The sequence below is a fragment of the Gossypium hirsutum genome, chromosome D09 (assembly GCF_007990345.1).
Source record: "Gossypium hirsutum isolate 1008001.06 chromosome D09, Gossypium_hirsutum_v2.1, whole genome shotgun sequence".
Classification (NCBI taxonomy): Eukaryota; Viridiplantae; Streptophyta; class Magnoliopsida; order Malvales; family Malvaceae; genus Gossypium; species Gossypium hirsutum.
The window spans coordinates 26,860,790-26,867,163 of record NC_053445.1 but is presented as its reverse complement, the minus strand read 5'-3'; the positions used below and the strand labels follow the sequence as shown (position 1 = coordinate 26,867,163).

Sequence of the window (6,374 nt, the reverse complement as noted above, 5' to 3'; positions counted from 1 at the left end):
AAAGGTTGAAAAACCTTATTTTAATCAATGTCAAATAAAAGAAGTGTAGTTCTATACGGATTTTACTTGTGCCCTAAACCTTATTCAAAGGTTGAAAAACCTTAAAGGTTGAAAAAACTTAATTAAATTTTTTTAATGTACGCATGACTCAAAAAATAATAAAGAAAAAGAACTGTCTTCTGCTTAAAACTATTGTAGTTTTCTATTCTCTTTTTTGCTTATTTGTAAAAAATTACATCTCAATCTTATGGCTTTTATAGCCGATTACATATATATTTTATTTTCTTATTTGTTGTTTTAGCTATTTTTGTCATTTGTCTCGTTTTCTTTTTCTTTGCAAGCGTTCATGGCAAGGTTAACGACACTAGGGAGTATTGCCTTGCCATTTTGGTGTAATGGTGGCATGCCGACATGGTGGGGCGTAGCGTGAAAGGAGATTTAGGGTTTTAGGGTTTTTTAAAAAATTTTAAGATTGTGGGCTTGGGCTTGTGTAGCATTAGGTTTTGGTTAGGGTTTTGTAAATGGACTTTGCTAGTAGGCTTGTAACTTGGATTGCTAACAAACTTTTGTTTATTTTTGTTTTGGATTTTGTTTTATTTGTTTTGGCTTATTTATTTGTGTTGGGAATGGCAAAATTGGGCTATTACAGATGCCCCTCCTTGCTCATTGTTGTGTAACGAGAAGGGGCAAAGACTTTAAATGAGGGCCAATTTTGTTCGATCCTACTGAATCTAGACTTCTTTGGTGCTTCTCTTTTTCAAGTAGCCCACTTTTTCAATCCTTGGTTACTCTACTTACTGTATCCGTTTTGCTACAACTTTAGGAATGGAAGATTTAGTATCACGGCTTCATCTTGCTTCATTGCAACTTTAATGAGATAATATTTGTTGTTTTAGTTTCATTCCAACCTACTGCAACTTCAGGGGTATAGGAATTGTATTTTCAATCTGATCCACTAGAACTTTAGGGATATAGGAGTTGTAGCTTCATCTTGCTCAACTGCAACCTCAGGGGCATAAGAATTGTACCTTCATCTTGTTCCGCTGCAACCTAAGGGAGATAAGATTCACTATGGTAGATTCAATCAAACCTACTACAACTTCAGGGGTATAAGTTTTGTAGCTTCAATCTGCTCCATTGCAACTTCAGGGAGATAAGATTTTCTATGGTAGATTCAATCTGACCCACTGCAACTTCAGGCGTGTAGGATTTGTAACTTTAATTTGCTCCACTGTAACTCCAAGGAGATAAGATTTGTAGCTTCATCTTGCTCCACTGCAACTTCAGGGAGATAAGATCCACCATTGTAGTTTCATTCCAACCCACAACAACTTTAGGGGTATAGAAATTGTAGCGTTAATCTGATGCACTACAACTTCAAGGATAGGATTTGTAGTTTCATCTTGCTCCACTGCAACTTCAAGGAGATAAGATTCGCTATGGTAAGTTCAATCCGACCCACTGTAACTTCAGGGGTATAAAAATTGTAGCATCAATTAGGGGTGCGCAAAATTCGGGTAAAATCGAAAAAAATCGGTTAACCGACCGAATTCGGTTTAATCGGCTGGTTAATCAAATTTTTTGGTCGGGGGTCGATTAAGGATTTTTTAATTTTTCAGTTAACGGTTAAATCGGTTAGAAACAGGTCGGTTAACCGATTTTTTTCGGTTTAATCAAATTTTACAGGTTAATTAGGAAACCATGGGCCTTAAATTAAACCCAGCCAGCCAGCCCAATTTATTTTCTCTCCTCCAGGCTCCAAGCCCAAGAACCAAACTTTTTCTCAATTCTCAGCAGGTAACAACAACGCAAATCGGATTCTCAATCTCAATCTCAGATTCTCAGTCGAATTGGGAAAATCCACAATTTTGTTGTCCATTTCTCTTCCAGCACACCAATACCCAGAGGCCAGGTTTGCTTTCTTCTAATTTCCCTTTCGTTTTTTTTTCCAATTTCTTTAATGGAAGATATATTTTAGGGTTTTGTTTTGTTTAGTTCGTCTACCTTTTTCTGATTTAACTTTTCTTCTTCTTCTTTAGTTTTTCTTTTTTTTTTTTAAGTTTCGAATCATTGGAAACTCCCACTTGTTGTTTTTCGTTAGTAGTACAGCCTGCTTCGAAAGTTTTCAATCTGCAAGATTTTTTTCCCCTGACGTTATGTTTTGTTTGGTGGCTGAGAAAATGTAGGAGGAAAGAGAAATAGGCTTTTGATTTCTAACAGCTGTGTTAATATCCTTTCATCAAAGTGAATTCTAATTCCCTACCTAAACCAGAAAAATAAATTAAATGCGAATAGAGATGAAAATGAGAGTTTTGTTCTCTGGATTTCATGGTAACAATAACGAATCTGTTTCATATCTCAACAGCGTTCCAATCTTAATTGTTATTATTTTTTCCTTTGTGAATTTGGAATTTCTATGGGAGGATTGCTTCAAAGTCCTTAAAGGCATGTGGTTTAGTTGAACTCTGTGTGTGTTTTCCGGGTTGAATATGTGAGGCAATTAGCTGTCACCCAACATTGTTTCTATTTAGTATTTACTGTCTTTGAATATGCCTTCAATTTCAAAGATACTGAATTTGGTTTGAAAATTTTTTCCATTTCAATTTTCAAAGATACTAACATTATATTAAGATATAATTGTTTCAATTACTTCATCAATCTTGCTTTGCTTTCTGCTCATGCTCTTAATTTGCATATTCTACTTCGTTTAATTTTTATTTTTGTTAAAATTTATTGAAATACAAAAGATAAATGATAAATTTATTTTATAATGCTATAAAACAAATTATTTAATACATATTAAATACAATATAGTATTTCTTTTTAGAAATTCAACAGTTTAAAAACCAAATCATAAATCCTATAAACATGAAAGTAATATATAATTAACACAACTTGCTCTTGTTTTTAATTTTTTTAACATCTATTTAATAATTCACTTTGTATTTCTATTTACATTAATAAGCATATTATAGCGACTATAAAAATAGAAAAAATATTATTGAACTTAAAAGAAAAGAAAAATAGTTGCCTATCGCCTTTCAATTTTCAATTTTCATTCTATTGATAAAAGATTTTAATCTCTACATTTTCAAAATAAGATGAAAAGAATGCATTTTTTTAAAAAATTCTCTTACATGGATTTTTTTAATACCTATTTAAAGTTGGCGCTATCAAACAAGTTTCTAATAACTTTAACTGTAACTTAGCAAAACGTTATCCTTTTCAAAATTTATTCTATTTCTCTCTCAAATTTTAAAGAAACCTTAAAACCCCTCATCTATGCTATAGCCATCGTGCAACCAACTTCTATTTGGATTGTTGTGCGCCATCCGTTCCTCCTCTCTTAGATCTTCCCTCTACTTTTTTTATATTAGAGTTCAATGGTTTGTTGAGGAGAGCATGGCTTTGTTTGCGAGAGTCAATGCACCAGTAAAACGACTCCTAATCTAGTGGCTAATGCCTCAATTTGCGTTGTTGACTCTTCTAATGCTTGTGTTTTTGCTAACCAATTTCAACCTTTGTCTCTCCGAATTGATGACTCGATATTATTTTAATTTATTATATATTTTTTCTTACAGAATGTCAATCGAACCAACATCTATTGAGGGTTGTGTTACACCTCCTACTTCGATAGATTCTGAAAATTCGGGAGTTGGAGCTTCAAGCCAAACAAAGGGGACTACCAGGAAAAGAAAAGCCACTCCTCAAAGGTCAGAAGTTTGGTCTCACTTCACTAAGATTATTAATAGTGAGGGTGCAAGTAAGGTTAAATGTAATTATTGTCAAAAGGGATTTTGTTGTGATATGAAAAAAATGGTACAGGGTCATTGAAATATCATATTGTTTCATGTAAGAAAAATCTTAGTAATGTTGTTGAAAATACTCAAGGACAACTAGTTTTACCTAGAAAGGGAGTTGAAGGGGGAGAAGGGATTCTTTCAACTTGGAGATTTGATCAAGAAGAATGTAGGAAAGGATTAGCACAAATGATTGTGATTGATGAATTACATTTCAAGTTTGTTGAAAGTGAAGGTTTTAAGAAATTGATGTTTGTGGCATGTCCTAGGTTTCATATTTCTTCATGAACTACTATGACTAGGGATGTTTATCAATTGTATTTAGATGAAAAGATCAAGATAAAACAAATTTTGAGAAGTTCTTGTTCTAGAGTTTGATTAACTACTGACACATGGACTTCTTTGCAAAAAGATAATTATTTGTGCATCACTGCTCACTTTATTGATCACAATTGGAAATTGAATAAAAAGATTTTAAACTTTTGTCCAATTTCTAGTCATAAGGGTGAGTCTATTAGGATGGTGATTGAGAAATGCTTGTTCAATTGGGGGATTGATAAGTTGTTTACTGTTACTGTTGATAATGCAAGTTCAAATGATGTTGCTATTGGTTATTTGAGAAAGAAATTTAACCCTCGAGGGGGTTTGTTCAAAATGGTAAATATCTTCATATGAGATGCATGGCACACATTGTGAATTTGATTGTTGTTGAAGGCCTAAAGGAAATGAATAAATTTGTTAAACGTGTTAGGGGGATGCTAGATATGTGAGACAATTTCCAGCTAGATTACAAAATTTTAAGGAGTGTGTTGTGGTGGAAAAGATAGAGTGCAAGAAGATGTTGTGTTTTGATGTTTGTACTAGGTAGAACTCGACCTACTTAATATATGACACTGCTCAGAACTTTGAGAGAGGTTTTGAGAGGTTTGAGGAGCAAGATACAAACTTTAGGGCTGAACTTGAAAGGAGAGAGGGTTGGCCTAGTGTGGATGATTGGGATAATGTTAGAAACTTGAGGGATTCCTTGGAACATTTTTATGAAGTCACTTTGCGTGTATCTGGCACTTCATATGTCACATCCAATAATTTTTTTGATGAGCTTTCTAAAATTGATATTCTTTTACGAGATGCTCAGTTAAAAAGTAATGTTGATTTCTATGTTATGGCCATCAAGATGAAAGAGAATTATGATAAGTATTGGGGTGATATTGATAAGATGAATTTCCTTATGTTTGTTACTTGTATTTTAGATCTTAGACAAAAACTAAAGTATCTTGAATTTTCACTTAGTGAAATGTCTAGTTCTGAAAAAGCTTGTGAAATGATGCAAAAATTGAAGGAATCTTTGTATGAATTGTTTGATGTGTATAAGCCTTCACTTCATAGTACTTGTAGCCAATTGAGTGTGCCAACACATGTTTCTCTCGGTGAACCACAACAAAAAATGAAAAGGCGAATGCAAGCATTGTATAAAAAGCGTGAGTTAGAAATTTGTAGTGAGTATAAAACATCTGAGTTGGATAAATATCTAGCTGAGGCTAATGAGGAAATTGTTGAAGATTTTGATATTTTATGGTGGTGGAAAGTGAACAGCCCTAGATTTCCCACTCTTTCAAAAATGGCCAGAGCTGTGTTAGCTATACCGGTTTCTACGATTGCTTCAGAGTCTGCATTTAGCATCGGGGGACGTGTGTTTGATCAATATAGGAGTTTTTTAACTCCTAAAATTGTACAAGTTCTTGTGTATACTCAAGATTGGATTCGAAAATCATCATCAGAATAAGACATCAAAAAAATTGAAAAACAAATCCAAGATCTTGACAAGATCGAAAATGGTATATTTATGATTTTATTTTAATAGTTTCAATTTTTTTACCATATCACTCCTACTTATTTAATTAATTCAATGTTTAGACTTTTCTTGGAATGCATCAGAGCCTACCCTAAATTCATGAGCTTTCGTGAGTTGAAGGTATGCTTACTATCTTATACTTGTTAACTTATAATCTATTCGTTTGTTTATATTATTTAAATTTTTTAAATGCGTATATTTTTGTTATATGCTTAATTTTTGCACATGTTTTTTTTTTGTAGGTTTAATGCAAATGGAGATTTTTTGGAGAGAAGAAATGGATATGAATGGAGAATATTAAAGACTTACATTTCAATTATATGTTAATTTCAAGACTTATGTAATGCTTTTAATTATGTAGTGATTCAAAGACTTATGTAATGTTTTTAATTATGTAGTGATTCAATTTGGGTAATTCAGTTAATTCGGTTAATTTTTAACCAAAAATAAAAACCATATAATTTTCGGTTAATTCGGTTAATCGACCGATTTAACAGAAAAAATTTCGGTTCGGTTAAATTTTTTTAAAAAAATTCAGTTCAGTTAACGGTTAAAAATTTTGGAAGGTCGATTAATTCGGTTATAGCTATTTCGGGTCGGTTAACCGAATACACACCCCTAGCTTCAATCTGATCCACTACAACTTCAAGGATAGGATTTGTAGCTTCATCTTTCTCCACTGCAACTTCAAGGAGATAAGATTTGCTATGTTAAGTTCAATC

At 32.8% G+C, this 6,374-nt stretch overlaps 1 long non-coding RNA gene across 1 annotated transcript; it reads left to right on the top strand.

The window, feature by feature from the left end:
* The first annotated feature begins 1,760 nt into the window (after nt 1-1,760).
* On the top strand, nt 1,761-6,074 carry LOC107947524 (uncharacterized). Its single transcript, XR_001697152.2, has 4 exons — nt 1,761-1,912; nt 3,582-3,713; nt 5,715-5,772; nt 5,895-6,074. It is a non-coding gene; the product is annotated as an uncharacterized lncRNA (long non-coding RNA).
* The last annotated feature ends 300 nt before the right edge of the window (nt 6,075-6,374 follow it).